This window comes from Ochotona curzoniae, unplaced genomic scaffold, assembly GCF_017591425.1.
Source record: "Ochotona curzoniae isolate NIBS_2020 unplaced genomic scaffold, NIBS_Ocur_1.0 patch422, whole genome shotgun sequence".
In the NCBI taxonomy this organism is placed as follows: Eukaryota; Metazoa; Chordata; class Mammalia; order Lagomorpha; family Ochotonidae; genus Ochotona; species Ochotona curzoniae.
In genome coordinates, this window is record NW_024466998.1 from 399,494 (window position 1) to 424,961 (window position 25,468).

The following is a 25,468-nucleotide window of genomic DNA, read 5'->3' on the forward strand; positions in this document are numbered from 1 at the left end:
TAAGGGGAGGTCTGTAACCTTGTCCCAGTGAGGCCCCCCGAGGCCTCCCAAGGACTTCTACCACAGAAGTGGTGGATACTTCATCGAGGATTGTCAGTATGGGCACCAAGGACCATATCCCGACTGCCAAGGAGATCACAGGGAATGTGAATGCCCTCGGAGGCCGAGAACTCTGAGGTCAGTCATTTCCTATTGGATTTCCCACACGGGATGGTAGCAGCCCAGTACCCTCCTCATAGGGTCTGGTGACATTGGAACAACAGCCAGGAGCCCCAGGTGGTCCTCAGAGATAGAAGAATTGTAAATTTCCTTCTGGACTCAGGAGAGGAGCTTTCTCTGGTCCTTACTTAGTTCCAGCTTTGGCTCCCCATCCTCTCTTGCACTGACCATCAGGGTCACTCAGGAGCCCCAAAATACACTCTGACAGAGGGAGACTAAAATAAAAAGTTTTGGACAGACAGGAAAAGGTTGGCTGGCCTATAATTGCTGAGCCTGTACCTTAACGGTCAGGCTCCAACTCGGCCTTTCCTAGAGCTCACTAGGTAGGATGTAGAGTTCAGGTATTCCTCACTTGCTAAGTTATTGGGGATTTTCCTGCTCACCTGCCTAAGACTTTTCTACTCTTCAGTTGTTAATATATGGCTTGTTAGAGTTATAAAACTGTTTTGATTACCCTAAAATGCATAAAGTTCTGTAAAATTTGCTAAAATACTATAATCTGCTGAGTTTAAATTTTTAAAAAAAAAATCCTTTCCTTTTTGAAGAAATGTAGAGTATGGCAAACCTCTTGCATCTCATCTCTGAGGCATCACTCCTAAGATTTACTAACAGCTAATTGATCTGATCAACATACCAAAAAAAAAAAAGTCAAAAGTGGCTTTACAAGAGAAAGATGGCAGTATATTCAAAATATTTCATTATTTTGGGCCAGGCATGATAGCGTGGTGATGAAAGTCCTCACCTTGAAAGTGACAGAAGCCCATGTGGGAGCCGGTTCTAATCCCGTCGGCCCTGCTTCCCATCCAGCTCCCTGCTTGTGGCCTGGGAAAGCAGTCAAGGACGGCCCAAAGCCTTGGGACCCTGCACCCATGTGGGAGACCTGGAAGTAGCTCTGGTTCCTGGCTTTGGATCAACACATCTATAGCCATTGCGGCCACTTGGGGAGTGAATCAATGAATGGAAGATCTTCCTTTCTGTCTCTCCTCCTCTCTGTATATCTGCCTTTTCAATAAAAATAAATAAGTCTTTAAAATATACATTTCATTATTTTATAAGTATTTGCTCTGCCTTGTGGACAAAATTCACTCTCACTCTAGCACTGCTAAGAAGTTATGCAAATTAAACAAATCATCAGGGAATTCAAGATTATTAGGACCATGCCACTTTTAAAGTCACATTTGCAAATTCATAAATATTTGAAAGGCAGAAGAAATATCTTTATAAAAATAACGATGAGGTGAGCATTTAGTGTAGTGGTTGAGCTGCCACTCGGATGTGAAGCTCCATGTCACAGTGCCTTTTTGTTGCACCCAGGGTCTGTTTCTCATTCCAGCATGCTGCTAATGTACACCCTGGAAGGAGCAGATGAGGGTTCAAGTACTTGAGTCCCTGCCATCATCAAGGGAGACCTGGATGGGACTCTAGGCTCCTGGCTTCAACCTGTAGCAGCCCCAGCTCTTGTGGGTACTTACACTGAGTTAGCAATGGAAGATCTCTCCTCTCTTTCCTCCATCCTTTCTTTCCAAATAGATATAAACAAATAAATAATACCTTTTTACATTATGGTCTGAGGAATTCAGTGTAGCCATGAGTGTCAGATTGGCTTGTGATTCCACCTTCTGGTTGTGCATCCTTGGAGCAAGATGAAGTGGATCAAGTAGTCTATCCATCTATGTATCTATCTACATAGGAATACATAAAGGCAATGCGTATGTCTATGTTCACAGTAAAATGAAATAATCCAAATATCAGTTATTCCACCCATGCTGTAATACGCGAGAAAATTACAATCTTTATATTTCTATCCTACCAACTTGCTGTGATCAGCACACACCAGATTTTTTTTAAAATATGAATTGATTTATAAACTTACAGAAAGATAGAGACAGACGGAGATTCTAGAGCCCATACATACTGGAGTCTGAGTACTGAGCTATCTTCCCCTGCCTCCCAAGTGCATTAACAGGGAACCAGATTGGAAGCGGAGCAGCTGGGACTCAAACTGGGGTCCATATGGGATGCTGGGATGCCAGAATCACGCACCATGTCACAATGCCAGTCCCATGCATGAGTGTTGTAAAAAGAAAAGGAAAACAATAAAGAGAAATACAAAGATAAAATGATGATAAAAATAATGATATTAAACCTTGATAATTAAACATTTTGAGTAATAAGGTCTTCTTCAACAGTGCTGACACTGAATAAAAAAAATCACTTCTCAGAACACTCCAATGTCATTCAGGACAAGAATCAGTTATTGCAAGTCCACCTCATTCTAGTTATAAGTAATGAGATATCTATTGTCCCATTCCTAGTGCAATCCAGTTTTAATATTACAGCAGTGCCCTATTTAATTAAATCTATCACTGAACATGAGAACTGAGACTTCAGTTTTAATTGTATGATTTAATGCATGTTGCAGCATCTTGTCCCTAACCCCCAGAAAAAAAAGAATTCGTATCAAATATAGGAGGAGTCTTAAGATGACAAAGGGGCATCTTTATTAAATCTAGAATTAAGCACATAAGTGGTTAATCCAAATGTAACAACAATGTAAAATCAAGTAATTAATTTGGTTGTGCCTAGCCTAGTGGCTCACCTTCATACTGACATTAACTACAGTCAGGCTGAAATAGAAGACAGTGGGTAGTCCACCAGAAATACCATCTCATCATTCTGTTGATCTGTAGTTATCCTACTTAGCTGTTTGGAAGAAAGCTGATTGCATGATTTCAAGAGTCTTGAGTTGCTCCTCCCTTCCAATAGGATCATCTTAGAGCACCCAAATATAGAGGACAACCGCACGACCCATGTGCCTTGAGGAGCAAAGAGAAGGGAGAGTGAGAAGGGCAAAGGAGAGCTCTAGCTTTTTGTACATTTACGAGGGCAGTGCCACAGGCAGTGTGCGCTCCTCCACCCTTCCTGAGGCCAATGGCAATGCCCCCTGGAGAAGCGGGGTATCCCAACCCACATCAAAGCAGCAGAAAGCAGATACAGAAACAAGCTTAGAAGGAGTCAGGCTATTGCCCAAGTTGACTCTGGTCCCTCTCAAGCTCACTTGAAAGGCAACACACATAACACATTGGAAACAACATAGGATTTGGACTGAGACAAAACAAGATGCAAGGCCTAGTGACCTAGTGACTAAATGTAGTGTCATCCTATGGTCTTGGACTAGCTGAAAACCACTGAGAACCTGACTCTCCTCAACTGTAAGAGAAGTAAAAGAGCCCAACCCAGGGATAATTGAAAATTAAGTGAGCTAATGATACACAAATGTTATTGTAAAAACATAACTAGTTGCTATGTGACAAAAAAGTTCTCTATGTGTCAGCTTTTCCCAAGACACAGAACCAAAAGGCTGTATCTGGAGACATGAAGATGGATATAGACAGAGAGGGATACAGAGAGACATAGAGATTTGTTATAAGGGATTGGCTCACACACTGAATGCTGAAAAGTCTCAGGTTGCATAGTCTGCACACTGCAGCCAATGGTGTAAGCTCCTGTGTAAAAGCTGGCAAGCTGGAGACCCAGGGTGCCAACTCAGCTGAAGCCCAAAGCCACGGCAGAGCAGCACAGTCCAATTAGGCAGGCAGCAGAAATCCCCTCTTCCTGCACGGGAGGGCCAATCATTTTTGTTCTACACTGCTCAAGTTGACTGCAGAAGGCAACCTACTTCACTCACACTACTGATTCAAATGTTACTCTTGTCTAAACAGAAGTGTCATGAACCCATTCCAGAGAATTTGATCCAATATCTGGGACTCTCAGTGCCAACAAAGTTGACACATAAGATTGGCCATCCCAACTACAAAATCTCAGTAGTTTATAAAAAGCACTCCTACTTAGTCCAGTGGTTAACTGTGACATGGTCTCGTGACAACAAGAAAACATGCCCAGCTGCCCAAGAACTTCTCAGCACCTGCTCACAGTGTTTCTCCTAACACCCAACTAGCTCTACTAAGTCACGCAGCAAACTCCAAATTGACAGCACAGAAATAGCCCCACTTTTTTAAAAAAAATTATTTATTTTAATAATCTTAGTTGATTAGGGTACAGGGTGAAAGTGGGTAATACCATTGTTTCCACACTAATATTATCATTTTTCCCTGTATCTGGGGTTAGGGGAGTAACAAAGGGAAAAGCCCCACCCAACCTCCCACCCATCCCCGATCCCCAACATGAGGCGCACTCCAAGGGTCCTGCTCAAACAGTTTTGATAGTTCATCAGTTCTGGATTGCTGCCAATCTCACAGTTCCAATCGCAATGAAACCTATTCAGAGTCCACGGCTGACGGTCTCTTGATGGTTGGGGTTCCAAGATCAGTTGGAGGGATCTCCAAAGAAACTTCATCTGAGATGATCCCAGATCTGATTCTTGAGTGAGTTTGCTAGTACAGACTCCAACACCGTCCATCACACCAATCAGCTTATGCACATGCTGGTCATTGCGATTGCTGGGTCTGTTCTGTTTCCAGCCCTGTCTTCCTCGTGAACCAACAGGTGTTATAGTCCAGCTCGATCCTACCCACTTCATACTTGGTCCTCACCCAAACCAATTGGAGCTGCAGCCTAGTTGGGGCGACTCCCCATAACCCCCACCAGTTCTGCCCCCTACCCTGGTCCCCATGCTTGCCAGTATGTATCTCTGGCTTGTCCAGTCTGTCCCACATCCCATTTAGCTGTCACACATGTCAATGGAACACTAGTTCAATCCAACCAACCTATTATCCAGCCCATATACCTACTGGCAGGTGCCTTTCTGTCTAGCCCCTTGCCCCTATCCTGGTTTTCATGCTGTCCAGTGAGAGTGGTAACCCTGAGGGAGGTGCTCACTATTTCCCTTCTAGGCCACACCCACTCCCAGATTATGCAGTCTCCAGGTGGTTCTGGCATTTGACTTGGCAGAATTAGCTCCCAGTGCCAGCCTCTGCCAGCTAATGCTGTGATAGTCCCCGTTTTAATAGGAGAAAATGCGATGCTAGAGCCAAGAGCTTAACACAGATAATGAGCATAACAATACAACTTACCATGGGAATCCACTGCCAGACACAAACTGGATATTCAACACATCTGTGTGTCTTTCCCACTCCTCTTTATCAATTCCACTTGTCGTTTTCCTATTTGTCTTTGCTATGTACAATGCTGAACAAGAACGTAATATTTTTGTTAATAATGAGAGTAGCACTTCCAGAGAAAGAAAGAATTGAAGAAAGAAAACTCACTTTATTAAGCAAAGGTTCATGCACTAGACAAGCTGCTGCTTTAATGGACTCATGGCACCTGTTAGTTCATTTCCCTTAGCGGCTTTACAATCAATTAGGAATGCACAATACATCTAAGTAATTTACAGTGTATTCTTCAGTGTGCCCACTCTACACTCGCCTATGTTGAATTTCACCTGCTGTTATTGTGCTCAATTAACTATGTTTGTTCCACAATTATCTAATCTATTTAGTATGTTCTGGGAGTCTTTAAAGATCCTTTCTCATCTTTTTTGCCCTGACTAAATAATTTATTAACTGGTACATTAACCAGCATGCCATTGAACCTGCTTGTCAAGAGAGTTCTTTGAAAATATGAACATTTCAAGTCCCAGTGTTGAGGGGAGGATGTCGCACAATTAATTTCTTTTCATGCTGTGACTTGCCTCTCTCTCATCCTTGCTTTACTAATCTCTCAATTCATTTTTAATCCGAAATAGAATTTTACATCTTACTGCAATAGTGCCAGCTTCTTTGTATACTTTCAAATGGAGCAAATATGAAGATCTTATCCCAATGCCAAGTCACAATTAATACCTTGAGGCGATGGAACAATCACTCAGAGAGAACTGAAGGGTTCATATGGAATTTTAATCCTTAGAAACCACTTTGCTGTAGTAGCAAGTGTATTTAACTGTCAAGATGTCTTATTTTTAAAAAGCATTAATATTTTTAGCCTTCTTAGTGTCTTGTAGATAAGGAATGGACACATGGGGACACTTTGGAGGTTTTTTGGTTTCACTTTAATAACCACCTAATTGTGATCACTTCATTTTATAGATGGAAAGAATTAAGATTAAATGACTTTGCAGGGCTCAATTAGGTTACCAGGAACCAGACAATGACATGAAGAAGGGAACAGCTAACGGTTTATTTTAAAGTCTTCTTCTCTCTGTTCTCAAAACACTACAGTTTTTTTCAAATTGTATCATCTTCTTTAACTAAAAACTATGTCCTGTTGTATAAGAGTTTTCTCTTCTCATTTTGAAAACCAACTCATCATAAAATTGAACCTTCTCTACACAGGCTTCCAAATTCATAGACCTTTCTCCTTCACACACTTTGCACTATCTACAAACATTTTTGGTCACCAACCCTTATAAGTCAAGAAAATTTGCATATATATACCCTTATCAATAAAATTTTTTTTCAATGATCTATCTTCAATATAAATATATTGATTTCTAAGACATTTTCATGGGCTGCTGTAATCTTTGTGTTAAATTTTCCATAAGGCTTATATCGTTCTTATTTTTTAGGAAACAAGTGTAATTGGAAACTTTAATATCTCTTACTCTTCCTCATTGTGGGAGCAAAAGGTAGCAGGACCCCCACCACTGAATTCTTTCTTTGAGATGCTCACCGGTGTCGTATGTACTTGTAAGTCATGACCCAGCACAAACCTAGAACATTCTAGACATGTAATTGAGAACTACAGATTGATAATGAGTGATGAATGCGACAGTTCATGTTTTTTTTTTTAAAGATCAAAGCTAAGCTTTTGTACTTCTTTAACTCTGGAAGAAAGTCTTTCATAAGGTCACACAAGAACTGAGATTCATTCTACAAACAAGATGAATTTTCCCATTAAATGGATTTGCTTTGCTAGCACCACACCCATGTCCCTACTTTAAGATGCAAAGAATAATGACATCACACCTCCTGATTTGGATTTCAGCTGTGTCACTTGATAACTTTATCTCTCTGTACCAGTCATTCCATTCCTCTCTCACCCTTCCTCACTGGAATAGGTGACTAAAGAGAAAGCTGTGATTTTTCTTCCAAAAAAACAAAAATCCACAAACATCTTTGAATGTTTATAACCTAGGATTGATAACAGGCATCATGAGAAAAATAATTATTAGAATTAGTTCAATATTATGCTGAAAAAATATTTAAAAGTTGTTCTATCTACTCCCTAGACAAAAAGCCAAGGATATCTGGACATGAATAGTCTCAACTCGCTTTAATGTGCTGCTGGATGCACAGCAAGCATTATAAAAACAGCAAACTTTGGTTCCTCTCACAGAAATGTCATGCCTGTAATTTCCACATTGTATTCCCTTGAAGTCTTCCCCAGGGTAGCATCTAAAAACTAAAGACAGCTCAGTTAACACTAACGAGCAATGCACTAGGAATCACAGTCCTGTGTTCCCCTATGCTGGGACTTATTAGTCAGCAAATGGATACAACTCGATTAAATTCATGCAAATGCAGGAAAAGTCAAGCTGAGGAGGGCAGGGAGAAGTGATCCTGTCTCAGAACTACTGAAAACTTCAACTCTTAAAAGAATATCATTAATTTATGTAATTGTATGTATCATATAAGCTATTCTGTGTGTAATACATTGTATCAAAAAATTCCCTCTTGGGATTGTGTCATTCTTCAGTGTCTCATAGACTACACTAATTTCAATGACTGAAGTAAGTCATGATGTATCAGTGGAAAATTCTGCCATCAAATGGCAAGTCTTCATCCAAGGTTTCCCCTTTATCTCTGGAATTAGATCTATTTGCCTTTGTAGAAATAAAGATTTCTATCAGGGACTAAAGCAGTCACAGGGAAAGAAAGCTTAAATAAGAGTTTTTCATGCTGTAATTGTCACATCCTCTGAAGAAACAGTTCTATTGTGTTTTTCCTTATTCTATTAAAGTGCTTTCCACAATGGATGTCAGATGCAGCACAAGGCTACAGCAGACAATTTTGCTTAGGTGAAATGTGTTGCATATATCATTAGAGTGTGGACAGGACAGCACTAGCCCTTTTTAATAGACAAAGAAATTAAAAACCCAGGAAAACCAAACTACTTGCCCCAAACCAGACTTTGGGCAAATGGTAGAGGACTGTTTATGTCACAGTTCCTTATGACATGATAATGTGTGATAGTCTGCTGTTGTTTCAGTTTGGTTTAAATCTCAGTGAAGGTGGGGAAAATTATAAATTCTCCCAGATTCTTCTGTTATCTCATAAAGGTTTAATTTCTTTATGATTAACTTGAATTTGCATTGTGGCTATATCCTTATTATTGAAAATTGAATGCAGCTCCTTATCTTTAAAAGCAAATTTAGCCACTCTGTAATTCCTTGATTAATTGTGAACATTCAGAAAGCTTAAAACTAAGAAAAATGAGTTTCTAGTTAGATAAAGAAAACTCCTACAATAATAGCTTTTTCTTGACATACTTGCAATATTTTCATATGTATCTTGTTCATTATGGCATCTCTCTATAAAATCTAATTACCATAGCTCATAATTTGTCATAAGTTCCAAAGACAGCTCTTTCAAAACTAGCTTGCTCGATGAATCTACAGGAAGACTCAAAGGTTAATTCCACTGTCTTGGCTTAGCAAAGGGTTTTCATAAATCAAAATGGGGACAGAGTGTATGTTCTAGTTGATTATGCAGTAATAACTGATTTTTCATTAAAAATGTTTTTTTTTTTCACTCATTCCAGTACTGCTATCTACTCACGTCTTTCCCCTCATTTTACTTACAGAAAAATTAGGACAGATTCTAGAAGCAAAATCAAGCAAATTCAGACTCAAGTGTGTTTCTCCATCATCCTTGTGACATACAACATGTATAAACATGTACATACTTTGTTACTTGCTAGTTTATTTATTTGTCAGATATGCCACACCCACACACCTTACCTTACTAAAGCCTGGTGATTAGTCAAGAACAGGCTAGAAGAATTCATGTCATTTTTTCACTGAGATTCTGTAAGTTTTGAAGACTAGTAAATAAATGATGGGGGTGGGGGGTCGGGGAAAGCAGCTATTCATTCCTTTAAATGTAAGTAGACTAGTTGTTAGATTCTGAATTTGGTAATGAAATTAGCCTCAGGAAGTTTTACATACATTCATCTCATCAGTCTGTCCCACCTAGCACAAGCATAAATTTTTGTGGTAGTTAATAGAAACACACTGCAAAAATGAAAATGGTGTAGAAAGATCCGTAAAGTCTCAAAAATAGAAAGGTCACTAAGATCTACCCAAAATGCAAAGTTGTGGCTTTGTTTCGAACTTTCTGGAATAGGCTGCATCTTTTATGATGTCCAAATGTTTTCATTTGCTCTTTCAAAGTCTGTGTGGCTACACCTTGGTGCTACTCACCATTGTAAGCAAGCAGTGCCTCTGCACTCCCTCATTCCCATGTGATGACCACGCAGGTGCACATTACCCACAATGATACCAACCTGTCAGGTCACGTCTGCTCCCCATTCCCCAGCTTCTCTGCTGAATGAGAAAGTTGCACATTCAGAAAAATGCTTTGCTATTTCTCTTCCAGTTGCCTGTCAAATAGGATAGCAAAGAAACAAATGTGTCAGGATGCCCAAGAATACACAACCTGGCCACCTTGCCAGGATGTTATGCTCTGATGACAACCAATGGGCTCATGAACTCTAAACTACTTTTTCCCCAGCTGTAACAAATGATGGCTTGGAATAACTATGTCAAGTTTCTTGTAATATTTTTTTGAATAGTTATAAATTTAACATGGAAGTTTGGGTTACAAAGAGAGAGAAGGAGAGGGATAATGAGAGAGCAACAGAGAGAAAGAGAGAGAGGCGGGGGACGGGGGAGATCTTCTATCCATTAGCTCACTTCCCAAATGATAAAAACAGCCTGAGCTGGGCTGGTCCAAAACTTGGCATGAAGAGTATTTTCAGGGTTTCCCACATTGGTGCTGGGACCCAACACCTTGGGCCATTCTCTGCTGCTTTCCCAGACCATTATCAGGGACCTGGATCAGAACTGGAGCAACTGGGATTCGAACTGGTAACCACATGGAATGCTAATGCTGCAGGTAGAGTTGCAGCTCCAGAACCCTGCCAATTTTATGGAAACACATAGAAGAGCACCTTAAATGTTTGTGGAAAATGGAATGACAACATAATGCACACGTCCCACAAAGTTATAAAAGAACCTGGCATTGTTTTGCTGAGGTTGCTATAACAAAGCACTCCAGTCTGAATGGCTTGCACAATAGAAATGTGTCATCTCGCTTTGTGTGCCTTCGGGGATTTTCATAACACTTGCATTCAGCCTCTTAATAGTGTCCTTTTATTCCTGAATATTTCTCTTATTGACTTAGCTCCTATCCTAGCTTTTTTATTTTCCCCTATTGTTGAAGGAAATATCTTCCAGTTCTGAGTTTCTTTCTTCATTCTATTACTGAGGCTTAACACTGAATTTTTAATTTGTTCCATTGTCTCTTTCTGTTGTAACAATTTGGCTTGATTTTCTTTCAGTGTTGCTATTTCCTTAAATTCCTTTCAACTCCTATATGTGTTTCTCATTGTTGTTAAGAAGCTTAATAGCAAGATTTTTTAATTCTATATCCCCCAATTTATTGATGTCTTCTTCAGTTAACTCTGGGGTTGTCTCTCTCTCTCTCTCTCTCTCTCTCTTTTTTAAGATTCATGTATTTTTATTGGAAGGTCAGATTTTCAAAGAGAAGGAGAGACAGAAAGAAAGATCTTCTATCTGTTGGTTCACTCCCCAAGTGGCTGCTATGGCAAGAGCTGAGCCGATCTGAAGCCAGGAGCCAGGAGCATTTTCCAGATCGCCTATGTGGGTCTGGGTCACAAGGCTTTGGGACATCATCCAAACAAGCAGAGTGCTGGATGGGAAGTGGAGTAGCCAGGATACAAACTGGCACCCATATGGAATCTTGACACATGCAAGGCAAGGACTTTAGCCACTAGGCCATTACACCAGGCCCAGCTCTGGGGTTAACAAAGGCTTTTGCTCCTTTGCAAGGAAGGCATCAGTAATATTCATTGTACTTCTGTCTTTTCTTTTGCTTTTGGTCGTTGTTACTCTGGTTAGCAGATTGGTCTCCTTAGGACCAGTTTCTAAGCTGTATTACTCACTGATCTACAGGTCAATTTTACTAATTGTGTTGAGTACCACGTTCTAAATTTTAAGTCACTTGTGCTGCTCCCTCCAGTGAGTTTCAGGACAGGTCTCTTGTGTTATGCTTCCAGCAGGGTCTCTGTGGCCCCAGCTCCTGGCTCACCACTCTTCATCCCCTCTGATTCTGTGTTGTGGCCACATTGATGCCTGGACAGCCTTTCTCCCACTACTGAGCAGTGCCTTGGACTGGGAAGATGCTGGCTATCTTAAAGCACTGGCTGGCAGTGGTGTCAGTCTTGCTGAAACCTGCTGGCCATCAGGTCTAGAATTCACCCAGACCTATTCTGAGTGGAACCTGTAGAATGCCAAGTCAGTACTATTTTATCTGTGAGACCATTGCGATGCATTGAGCCCAAAATGAGTTCTCTCCCAGCTCAGTGCCTGTGCAGCTCACTACTGTTCCTTCAGTTCCCACCCCCACCTTTTCCTCTGTGCAGAATATGGTGCCAGATGTGGCACTGGTGGAGGCCGAGGCCTACTGGGCCTTAGGTCTGGGGGCCACCTTGTCCTATCTTGGGTAGATCCTATAGGATGCTAAGTCTGTACTGTTTTCCCTGTTGGAACCAGTGCAATGCTTTGAAAGGGAAATGAGCTCACTGCTGGCTCAGCACGTGTGCAGCTTACTATTGTTCCTCTAGCCCCACAGCCTTTTTCTCTGCACACAAAATAGCACCCGATGTGGCACCAGTGCAAAGGCTGAGTCGTGAGATCCACCCTGTTCTTCCACCCACCTGCTTAGGTCCTGCCACTTTCCTTCTACTTGTGGTCAAATCAAGCAAATCGGCCAGAAGGCAGTTCCATGCCTGGGTTCAACTCTTAAATGGCCAACGAACTCCCCTTCCCATCGGGCCACTGGTGGAGCTCCAATGGCTGAACGCCAACCACCGCTGGGGTATCTGGTCACTGCAACACTGCTCTTCTGCCTCTGCCTCCCTGTGACCATGGGTCTCCAGGTGTCCCTCTGCCACCAGCCTATCCCATCCTGTTTCCCAGGATTGTGGCCTCTCTGCTTCACACTGGCTAATCCTTCTCCACTCATTTTAGCAAGTCTTCACCCTCTTCTGCCATCCTGTGTTCCTCTTCCACCCATGTATTCAATGAAATAATAAAGGAAAACTTCCCTAATTTGGAAAAAGAATTGGGAAACAGAATACAAGAGGGGCACAGAACCTCCAGCAGGGTTGACCAAAAGCGTTCTTCACCATGCCACATAATAATCATGCTCTCTTCAGTTGAACACAGCAAAAAGATTCTTAAGTATGCAAGGCAATCAGACTCACAGCTGACATCTCATAAAAAACTGTACAGGACAGAAGAGAATGAAGTGGCATATTCCAGATTTTAAAAGGAAAAAATTGTCAGCCCAGAAAAACTTACCCAGCAAAGCTTTTATTTGTCTTTGAAAACAAAATAAAATTCTTCCACAGTAAAAAAAAAATCAGTCAATAAAAAGCACTTCTTACAGACACGCCCTATAAGAGTACTTAAAGATGTTCTATTCACAGACAAAAGAAATTTCCTCTACCAAAACCAATGACAAACATGGAGAATGTCTCAAGAAAACAACGAAAGAAGACTAAATGAAGCAGCAATCAACCCATTGCTAAAATGGCAGGACCAAGTTATCGCCTATCAGATTAACTCAGAATGTAAATGACTTAAACTCATAAATAAAGTGTCATAGACCAGACTGGACCAAAAAACAAAACCCATCTCTCTGTTGTCTATAGGAGACACACCTTACCAACAAAGATCAGCAGAAACTGCAAGTGAAAGGATGGAAAAAGATATCCCAGACTAACGGAAAAGAAAAACGAGTTGGTGTGCCCATTCCTCTATCAGATAATATTTGATGTGAAAAATATTAATTAAAGAGATGAAGAGGAACACCACATAATGATCAAAGGATCCATGCAGCAAAAAGAGATCACCTTACTAGTCTCTGAGGATGTTTTCCTAAGGATCTCTAACTTCACTTGGTTTTTCTCTCTTGCTTGTCTTTGTTATTCTGCTAGAAGTTTGCTTTGCTCATCTTCTCCAAAGATGGATCTCTCTTGATGTAATTTGTATCTTTCTACTTTCAATCCCATTTATTTTTGCTGTGATTTCTATCATTTCTTACTTCTTGTTCATTTTTAATAAGTCCTTGAGATACATTAGATCATTTATTTGAGATACTTCCATTTTTTCTAAACACCTGATGTTATAAATATTATTTTCACGACTGTTTTTTACTTTTAGTTTCATTTCTTCAAACAGATTTTTTTTTCTTATTTCTTCAGTGACACAAAGGTTATACAGTAACATTTGCTTCAAGAAGATCTGATTTTCTTTTTAATTTTTTTCAGTGACACATTAGTAATTCAACAGCAAGTAATTTAACTTCATGGCATTGTACTTTTTCTATTTTTCTTCCTGATGTTGATTTTGTTTTGTGCCTTTTCACTTAAGGGGATGTATAGTAACTATGTAACGGAGACTATTATATCCAGATGTGAGGATACAATGCACTATGCATCTCTACTTCCAAATCAAAGATCTACTGTTAAATATTTCTTGACAACAGGATGTTGGACTCTCTGCCTCTGTCCATACCTACAATATCAGGACACACTTAAACAGCTGAATGATGAACTCATAACTGTTCATGAAGGACTATACCATTGCAACGATATAGGAGAAATGAGTGTGGGAGGAGGAGAAGATGTGGGAAGAGGGGAGAACAAACCCCAGAACCTACGAAACTGCATCATAAAATACTATAGTTAATTAATTAATTCTTTAAAATGTGTCACCTCATCATACTAGAGGTTAGAACTATGCATACCAGGAGGTATCAGGCTTGAAACCTCTTGAAGGCTTGGAGGAACAACCAGTTCCAGGGCTCCCTTCTTGGCTTATGCATAATGACTGTGCAAAATTTCCTTTTATATGAGGATACCCATTAGACAGGACCAGAGTGCCTGCGGGCTGTAATTTTGACTTGATCACTCATATAAAGATTCTGACTCCAAATCAGACTCCATTGAGGAGCTAAGAGTTTGGGCGTCAATATATATATTAAGTGTGAATGCAAGGCAACCCATAATAAGACAATTCTACCAAAATAGTCTGTAGTGTCTGGAACAGCTGTGCCACAACTTAGGCAGTAGTTACTGCTCTGGAACAACACCAAGTTTTACAAGAGGCTGGCACAGACACAGGAGATCCCCATAACCTCAGGGCACTGTTTCTACCCTTAGAAGTTAAACAGTGTAGTTAAAATCCAGACACACATCCAGTGTGCATGAGACAAATGTTCATATAAAATTTTATAAGTTGAATTACATGTTTTCACTAGTTTGTGATTTTCAACTATACATTTACCAGTGGAAGCTAAATCTAACCTCTTTGAGCAATTACAGAAGCCAATGAAATCAAACAAACAAACAGAAAGCCCACCTAAAACTGATTTTATGTATAACAGGCCTGTAAGAGTATAAATATCTCAACAGTATCATGATGTTTGGTTTCTTTGTCCTGGATACTCATGATATACTTTTGAAGCAATACAATCACCAGGCACCACATAAGTCATGCTACTTGCTTTTTCACAGCCCTGAGAGATATATTAGAAATGTTCAGATGAGAACAGGAAAGGCTGTAGTCCCCTCATGGACTGGCCAAGGTTATGCCACAACTTGGCAGCGAAGACAAGACAAGGCCTTGGGCTCTTTCTACTTCACCACATAAGCCCGGCTCTCATAAAGGAAAGATAAGAGAGAAAACTGTTATGAATCAGTTTGTTTCGTGCAGTTTTGCAACTAGTCTGACCTGAGCCAGACAACTGTCTCATAATTGTGTTTTGTAGGCTAAACAGCCTCTCAGTAAAAAAAAAAAAAAAAAAAAAAAAAAAAAAAACACCTCAAATACTCTCCCTACATTATGCCAGGAACTAACTTCTTAGCGTTTTTTTCCATGAAACAAATGTACTTATAAACTATATTGTGGGCAGCCAACTCGAAACTGACATTTTGGGGATATGCTTTCTGTCCTCCAAAGTGCACAGAGTTTACAAACTCAGGGTCATAGTTCCTTGCCTTACCACAACAGGTTCCTGTTTGCATGGTCTTACTCCTCTAGACTGTAGTGAACAGACACAGAGCCACAGCAGACATGGAAGAGTGAAACACAGCAGGATAATCACAGGAGTTGGCTGAGTTTCCAAAGCAGGAGGTTGCGTCCCCTGAGTGACGTGAGTATCACCTGGAAGATCAGATTCCAAGATGATATCAACAATCCCTCACATTCCCATATAGTTTACAAATGTGACTGTGCCCCGCTGTCTTCAACAGGTGGTGCTGGGGTCGGTATTGTGGCTCAACAGGCTAATCCTCTACCTTACAGTGCCAGCATCTTATATGGAAGCTGGTTTTAGCCCTGCCTGCTCCACTTCCTATCCAGCTCCCAGTTAACGGCTGGGGAAGGTAGCAGAAGATGGCTCAGTCCTTGGACACCTTCACCTACATAGGATGCCCAGGAGAAGGTCCTACATCCTGGCTCTAGATCAGCTCAGTTCTAGTTGCTGCAGCCATTTGAGGAATGAACCAGCAGATGGAAGAGCTCTTTCTTGTCCTTTGAAATCTCTCATTTTCACTGTAAATCTGTTTTTTCAGGTAAAAATGAATAAGCAGTTCTGTGTCTTAACTTTTAACTTTAGTGCTATTTGAGTTTGGAATCTAGATTTAAGAAAATATCCAGCATCCACTCCCTACCCTCTTAGAAGCTAGACACCTTGTAAAGTATGGGACTAGACCACTGGAAGATAAATAACTACATGACCAGAGAAGGCTCCCAGCATTCCAAAGGTCTTCATCAAGTCCCTGACATATGGCCATTGACGACCTTCTAGCCAGTCCTGCTTCCAGCCACACGCAGCTCCCGCAGTGATCCATGGGCAAACCAATCAAAGAATCCCTCACAGAATCACGAGGAGAGTAAATGGCTGTTGTCTGAAACCATAAAGTTTTGGAAGAGTTTGTTGCTCTAACACACAGGAATAACCAACTGAAATATCAGAGCTTTTCTGAACTATCTAATGTATGCTTAACTCCTTCCCCAGATCTCTTTGGCATGCTACCCCCATTCTCTGGAACATGAGAGCTGCCAGGTGACGGTTGACAGTAGGACTCTTCTGTGTGCTCCCACTATTGAAGCCAAGGCAATCAAGCCAGTGCATCCCAGCTTGTGACTGAGCCCCATAACGAAAGAGCATGAAGATCTGTAAGTTTTGCAAACACACACCCCATCTTTCTTGCTTAAAAAATGTAAAGATTGGCTTTAAGGAATCAGTAAGTAATTCTCACTCCACAGCAACAAAAACTAAAAAATTAACACATGACTTGAACAGAAATGTCTCCAAAAAAAGAGGTAGACAGATGGTGAATAAGACATGAAGCAATAGTTAGCACCATTAATCACTAGGGAAATACAAATCACAACCATAGTGAAACATTATCTCACGATTGATAGTGTGACTTCTATCCCACCATAAATAAATAAACAAAATACATAAAAAAGCATATTGACATACTGTTGGTGAGAATATAAAATCAGGCAGCCTCTATGGAAATGTATGACAGTTCCTCAAAAGTCAAACATAGAGTTTCCACATGGGCCACACATTGCTTCTTGGGATACATCCAAAAGAACTGAACACAGGAACTGTGTCTCAGTTTTAATATCAGCATGCTTTAGAACAGCCAAAAGCTAGACACAGCCCAAACGGCTAAAGTAGGAGGCCAAGAAATGATTTTTTTAAAGGAAAGTGGGGAGGCAAGAAAAATGAAAGGAGGAAGGAAGAGAGAGGAAGGAGGGAGGGAGAAGAGAGTGGGTAAGAGGGTCCTTCCTAACGCTGATCTTCAGGACCACGGTGTCTTTTTTTTTTAAGTATCTAGTTATCTTCATTTATTTGAAAGCAGAGAGGTGAAGGGAGAGAAAAGGGGTGCTCCCATATATTCTTTCACTCCCCAAATTCCCGGAACAGTTGGTGCCGTGAAAGGCCAAAGCCAAGACTGAGAAACTCAACCCAGGTTTCCCACATGGGTGGCAGGGACCCAATGACTTAACTCATCACCCACTGCCTCCCAGGCTGCTCATTACAGAAAGCCGGAGTCAAGAGTGGAGCAGGGACTTGAACCAGGCACTCTGATGCACCAGCAAATGCACCCCCCGATCCCCAAGGAAAGCTCCTAACTCTGTACATGTGCCTTTCTGACACCCATCCCATTTAAACACTGTGACCATGAAGCTCTCTGCCAGAAACACAATTATATTCAGCTCCACATGCATGATACATGTGCTTAGAGTTGGAAATCGGTCTGTTTTCAGTCACATGGGAAGAAAGAGTTGTAGGTAAAGCAAAGAATGAATAAATAACCAATCTCTGCCATCGAAGAGCTCAATATTTATTGCAGAATTGCACACCATTATATGGTGACTGCTCAGTGTAACAGATGCGGTAATAATGGCCTGTATGGTGCACCATGTGAATGCAGGGGAAACAGTGGACCAAGAATCAGTAACCTAAAAGAAGAGATGACAGCCAAGTTTCATTTTTTAAAAATATTATTAACCCAGCAGGGAAATGCAACTCAGAACACCAATAAGATTCCACTTCCTACCCGCCAGGATGGGTAGAATCCAAAACACAGAGAACAACAAGTATGGAAGGAGTGGGAAGAAATTGGGACATTCATTTACTGCTGGTGGGAATTGACCAGAAAAGGAGAGCTTGCTCAATCCCCCACCCCCATCTCATCTCCACCTCTCCCTCTGCATAAGTAGAATTTTTAAACAAATAAAATGATTAACCTAAAATGTAACATTTTAAATCAGTGACTTGTATGGAATGTGAATTACGTTTGAATATAGTTTTAACAACTTCCTGGGGGAAAAAAATGTGAGATGATTCTGACACTTCTTCCTCTTTGGCTAGGGAGGCAAGTGGAGAGAATGAAGAGAGACAGCCTGGGAGAGTCGCTGTGGGCAGAGGGTAAAGCATTGTCCAGGTACATGACACAGAGGAATTAGCGAGAAGTTCTGTGAGCTTTAAGAAGGGGTACCAAGTGTGAGCTGACGAGAGCTGAGGCTGGAGATGGGTCAACATCTTTGGTTAAGCGATTCTCCATTTGTCTTGAAGGCTTCTAAGGGGGCTCATCTACACTTTAGCAATAGTTCTATGGGGCTTTTGGCAGGCTGAGAAGGAGTGCCCAAGAACTCTAGGAACCTAACACACTGCAGTTGGGACAAAGAAAAGGAAACACATTTGAAAGCTAGTTACTGGAAAGCCAAAAAGGCTTGAAAGGTCACTAATGATGCTCTGATTTCAAGGTTGCAAACGTGGATAGACACTGGTAGCCATTTTTACCATTCAAGAAAAATCAGTAAAGCACGCAGGTGTGCAGAGTCCATGAAAATGCACCACTGAGCTCTCCTGCTGCCTAGGCCTTTGGGGAGCCATGTCTGAGTCCTACGCTCCGCTGGTCTCCCTAGGTTCCACAGGGATGCTTCCTCCAGGCAGCTCTCAGCCAGTCACTCCTGGGCCAGGGGTCTCTGGGGAGACTTCGATGAGGGACTTCCTGACAGCAGACTTCAGTCCAAGGACTTGTTGCTGAAACTCTCGGATGACCACATTGCAGTTTGAGGGTCAGTCCATCCAACCCTCCGTTCTCTCTTCTTTATGGAGGTCCTTTCTGTGTCAGCTGGGCAGTTTGCACTTGTTGCCTCAGGTCTTCTCATTTTCCGCTTTACAACTGCTTGCTCCAACGAATTTCCTGCATTCTAGTCCCCAGCTGGTAGCTTGTTCTCAGTGGATCCGACAAAGAGAAAATGAACTGAAAATATTTATCCTTATTTCATTAGCATAGTTTTATTTTTTGCATTGAAATTCAGCACTAAGTGATAAACAATTTTGATCATCTATAATAAAATAATCCATACAACAACTGAATGCAAATACTACAGAGAGTTTTGTGCCTGTCATTGTTTTCCAGGGATCTCTGATTCTACATATTAATGATTTGGCCTTGTTTTAGTTCACTTTCTGTAGTATAGAGAAATATTGGCTAGAATACATACAAAAAAATACCGTGATATACCAACAAGCAAAAGAAATCTGGAAATGTAAGGTTGTCTTAAATGTTCAAATTATATCTACAGACTGAAAGACAAAAAAAGGTAACCACACACACACACACATTTTGATCTCTGAGTGATAAAATAAGAGGTTATTCCCCATACTTATCAAATTTTAATCATATTTCCCTGAATTTCTGCACTAAACATTTAGTAATGAACAACATTCTATTTTGCTAAAATTGCTGGTAGAAAGAGCTAAACTTTGGGAAGGCAGATAATAAAAAGTTATTTTCTCGTTTCAGAAGCCTTGTCTAGACACTTTTAGTGTGTTGCCATGGGAATGAAAATAAAAATAAGAGTCGTTATCATTTTCAAAAACCTAGAAAGAGCCATATTTAGTGCTTGATGTCTTGGAGTATCTGAATCCTCTCTCCAGTTTTGATGTCAATGTTTTTATATAATCTCGTCATTACAAGTGGAATTCAGATCTCAGCCCTGCAAACTATGTCAGGAATTGGTGCATACATCATGTTGATGTGCTCATTAATATGGAAAGAATACTTAAATAGAACATAATTTTGGGAAGAGAAAAATTGAAAGACATCCATGCCTGCGCCCAAAGGTGTCTTTCATATTCTCAGCACACTCTCACTTATTTGATTTTTTCTGAGGAAGGGATCAGACCTTTCTCAAAAAAATCCATCCCCTTATCCAGGCATGAAAGTCAGATGTGGCACTAGTATGTACATTATAGATAAAAAGTAAAGAACATAACATTTTTAAAAAAGATTTATTTTCGAACATTACAATTTTATCCTTGGGAGAGTTCATTTTACTTGCTTCATTATGTCTACAGCTAGCTAGTCGCTCAACATTTGTGCTGTTCGATTTCTCAGCCAGAAGCCAGTCAGGAATAAAATACAAATTCTTTATAACTCTTGGCAGCACCCAGAACAGCCGCTCAAACAGAAAGCCAGATTAAAAGATGCACAAACACAGAAAAATGAAAATCACCTTCCAAGATTTGTAGCCAAGAGACACTCAAATATAATGAATACTAACATTATTAGAAATATGGAATCATCTTGCTTTCTTTAGAGGAGACTAATTTCAGTTTTTAGAAAACATTGTTCAGGGTCCAGCACGGTGACCTAGCAGCTAAAATCCTCACCTTTGACACGCTGGGATCTCATATGGGTGCTGGTTCTAATCCCAGCAGCCCCGTTTCCCATCCAGCTCCTAGCTCCCTGCTTATGGCCTGGGAAAGCAGTCGAGGATGGCCGAAGGTCTTAGGACCCTGCACCTGCATGGGAGACCCGGAAGAGCTCCCGGCTCCTGGCTTCAGATTGGCTCAGCACTGGCCATTGCATTCACCTGGGGAGTGAATCATTGGACAGAAGAGCTTCCTCTATCTTTCTTCCTGTCTTTATATTTGCCTTTGCAATAAAAGTAAATAAATCTTTAAAAAACAAAAAGAAAATATTGTTCAGTGTAAAGTATAAAACTCAGAGCCAAATGAAAATATTGTTCAGTGTAAAGTATAAAACTCAGAGCCAAATGCTCCAACTTTAGCTCTTGTTGTCATTGACTTGAAGCAAAGACTGGTGAGTCTGGGTGGCTTTCAGCACATACTAAGGGTCATCCGATTCTGGGACAATATTCATGGAATACGGAATCATTGTAGTAGTCTTTTATGCATGTCTGTGCATAAAAGTAGTGTTCCTAGGCACGGCGCAGTAGCCTAGAGGCTAAACTTTGACTTGTGCATGCGGGCAGCTCCACTTCCCATCCAGCTCCCTGCTTGTAGCCTGGCAAAGGAAGGCCCAAGGCCTTGGGAGCCTGCACTAGCGTGGGAGACCCTAAAGAAGCTCCTGGCTCCTGGCTTCATATTGGCTTGACTCCATTCGTTGCAGCCATTTGGGGAGTGCAGCCATTTAAAGTAGTGTTTCCAATATCGAATGGATAAATATATTAACATGTATTTTCTTTTTATTGGAAAGGCAGATGTATAGAGAGAAGGAGAGACAAAATTCTGTCATCTGCTGGTTCACTCCCAAGCAGATGCAGGTGCCAGAACTGTGCCAATCTGAAGCCAGGAGCCAGGAGCTCTTCCGGGTCTCCCATGCAGGTGCAGGGTCCCAAGGCTTTGAGCCATTCTCCACTGCTTTTCCATGCTACAAGCAGGGAGCTGGATGGGAAGCTGGACAGCTGGGATTAGAATCAGCAACAATATAGTATCCTGGCACGTGCAAGATGAAGATTTTAGCCACTAAGCTACCGCACCAGGCCCAGGCTGCTACACTTCTGATTCAGTTCCCTACTCTCGCACCTTGGGAACAGAAAGGGTATCATGTAAAAGCATATTTAATATGTTTTAATTCACTGCAGAAAAAAAAATTCTAAGTATCTTATATTCTTTTTTAAAGATTTATTTCTTTTTATTGGAAAGGCATATCCAAAGAGAGGAGAGATAGAAAGATCTTCCATATCCTGGTCCACTTGCCATGTATGTGGCTTCAATAGCAATACTTCAGCCGATCTGAAACCAGGAGCCAGAAGCTTCTTCCAGATCTCCCATGTGGGTCCAGGATCCTAAAGCTTTGGGTAATCCTCCACTGCTTTCTAAGGCCACAGACTGGGAGCTGGATTGGAAATGCAGTAACTGGGACACGCCCATATGGGATGCTGGCACTTGCAGGTAGAGGATGAGTTAGTTGAGCCAGCACTTTGGCTCCTATGTTTTTACCATTTAGCATTATTTAAATATGCAAAAATATTCTTTTATTCTTAAATATACATGTATGACAAAAATAAAAAAATTATACTCTTTTCTCATACCATCCCCCAAGTATGATCTACATGATAAAAGATGAAATATATGCATTTTAAGCTTAAACCAAGCATAAAAATTTAATACTGTAATCTCAAAGGTAAATGAAAATTTTCTGAGTTTAAAAACAAAGATTAAAATCATAAAGCAAGTCATCAATTAAATTCAATAATAAAAGTAAAAACTTTATAAGAATGGTAAAAGACAGATGGCTAACTGGGAAAACATCCATAATGTGTCTAAAGAAAAAAATATATTCATGATGCTTGTCAAATAAGAGCCACGCAGACTTTGTTCAAAGAGGAGTGCTACTACAACGAGAGAGGGATCAGGTTCAACTCTGAATACAAGGTCAGCACCACAGACAGGTGGCGGTCAACAGTCGGAGCAAAAACATTGGCTAAACTAACTTGGTAGGGTTACTACTGAAGGTAGTCCAAGCTGACATGATCCACGGGAGGATGGGTAAAAAAATTCCATCAAAGGATAGGAGATTTTTGTTAAATAGGTTTGGCACGATTCTTGCTAACACTAAACTAAAAAAGTAGAGACACTCGACTGAGAACAATGTGCTAGTCTGGGGAAGAAATAAGAAAGAGGAAAGAGAGAATTGGGTTTTAGGTTATTTAAAAGAGAATCTTTGTTACCTGTGAAGCAAGGGTTGTTAGACAACTAAAAACTTTTTGTTAAATGTCACTACGCTGGGCTGAGTGCTTCAGGAAAGCAGGTGAAGTTCAAGCTTGGGCACCCTTACCCCATGTTGGAATACCTGTTTCTGACTCCGCTGACTGTACACACGTTCTTGGAGGCAGCACATGATGGCCTAAGCTTGGTTCTATGCCATCCATAAGGGAGAGGCCCTGGTGGAGCTCCTGATCCACGGCGTTCACCTGGTCCTCCTGCAGGCATTAGATGAATGAAACAGAAGATGGAAGAGTTGTGTGCGTGCTTGCCTCTGTGTGTCTGTGTGTGTCACTCTGCCTTTCAAATACATAAATCAAACTTTAAAGAAAAAGAAAAGGTCAATTTTCATCCTACTGAAAAAAGAAATTAAAACAATGCTGTTTTTCTACCGATCTGGGGAAGATCGTAGCCAGAGAAGCCCAATGCCTGGAGGTGTTCCAGCAGTTCTGAAAGGTCATTTGGCAATATAGGTTGTTTCACTTGTATAAGATAAATTGGGGGGGGGGCACCAATAAAAGTTGGATATTTGGCTACAGACTGAGAATTTACATACACATTAAAGGAAAAAAAAAAGCTGACATCTAGTACAGAAATAAGCATTATGTTGTTTTACAAATAGCTACACATCCCTTGTGATTTCAGTGGTAAAGTAAAAAACAAAAAAAATGTAGGTTGCTATGAGGGCCCTAATACCAAGGGCCCTAATCTGATTATGAAATAATGGAAATGGCATGTAAGTTGACTACTGAAAGGTGGGAAGAAGTTATCAGATAAAGTCAGGGGGATGGGAAGGGAAGGAGAATACAGAGCAAAGAAATAATAGATGCAGGCATCTGGGAGCGTGGGAAGGTGGACGTTTGGCACACTCGATGCGCAGAATGAAGGACTGTGGCAAAAACAAAAAGGTTCCAGCAGGGCATGCTCAAGGACTCACAATCTCCCAAGAACTGAGACGCAGGCAGGAAAATAACTCTACTGGCTTCTAATTTTAAATGATCCCTTTGTCTGCTATGTGGAAAATTAATTAAATGGAGGCAGAAAAAGGCAATTCAGGAGACAAAATGCAAGGCCACTGATAGTATTAAACTGTGCATGGCATCTATGCTCCAGGGGAAAACAAACAAAATCTCCTTAGTCTTTTTGCATACCAGGAATGATTTAGGACAAAAACAGCCCTGCCCCATGTGACTATTTGATAATTCGATACTGGAATTTTATTTCCATGACTCCTACTAGAATGGTAGATGACTCCCTTGTTTACCTGTGACAAAGCTGGACACAATCCCTCACCCTTGGTCCCTCCCACTTTCTATTCATTGCCTCACGAGTGGTTGGCCGAGAGTAGAACTATTTTCCTCTGAAGCTAGCCGGGTAGAGATCAAAATTCTAGTTCAGTTCATTGCAACCTACTCTGATTACAAAATAATCCCAACTGCTGTAAATTACCCAATCCTATAAAAGTCTAAGACAAAACCACCCTTTCAGGACACTCCGACATTCAGATCTAAATAATTCTACTTACTGCAAAACCCTGATTAAAAACCGCCTCCCCCCACCCCTTTTTTTTTTCTTTGTCTTTGACGTGTGTGATGATGACCTGAAAGAGAGGACTCTGAAGTCCATTTGGAAATAGAGCCTAATGTGAGCTATTTAGTATCAAGGCAAGCGCCTGGCGTGAGTCAGCCCTGACTAACTGGGCACCCCGAGGCTGCTGCATCATTTGCTGCAGAGCACACACCCGGAGGAAACCAGAAGGTGAGGTCTGAAGACAGGTGTGTGGTGCCTGTGGGCTGTGCAAAATGAAAGTGTCAGAAAACAGGTCAGAGAAGAAATCTGGCTGGGAAGTCATTAGTAGGTTATTAACAAGGGCAGAGCGTGTGTTTAAGGCCATGGGAATAAACAAGATAGACTAGGAAGGAGGGAATAGAAGGAAAATAGTATCACCATTGAAATCGATGAATTATTGCAAAACTGTCAGTGCAACACTTGGTAGAAGCCAGGTAACCAAAGGATGAGACATGTATTATATTATATATACCTGGACATATTGTACTGCTAATAGTTTCATTTACTCAACTTTATGGTAATGCTGATCAGCCATTTTAAATGTTTTATGAAGTAAGCAGAGTATATGGAGAACTCTTCATGATGAAATGGTAATTTTTAAAAAGCATCACAAACATGATCACAAACATGTGATCTTGAATTTTGTAAAAAAAAAAAAAATTACAAATGCAGTGTGCCATAGAAAAATATGTTTAAGAAAACGATATAAACTTTATCTCTGTATAAAGTTATGGATGATTTCAACTTACTTATGGTTTTTAAGATTTTTCAGTATTTTTACTATGACTGTATGTTACTCAAAGAACTTACAAGTTATATGTATATGTTAATATCGGATTGCCCATGCAATTCTGAGCTCTCAG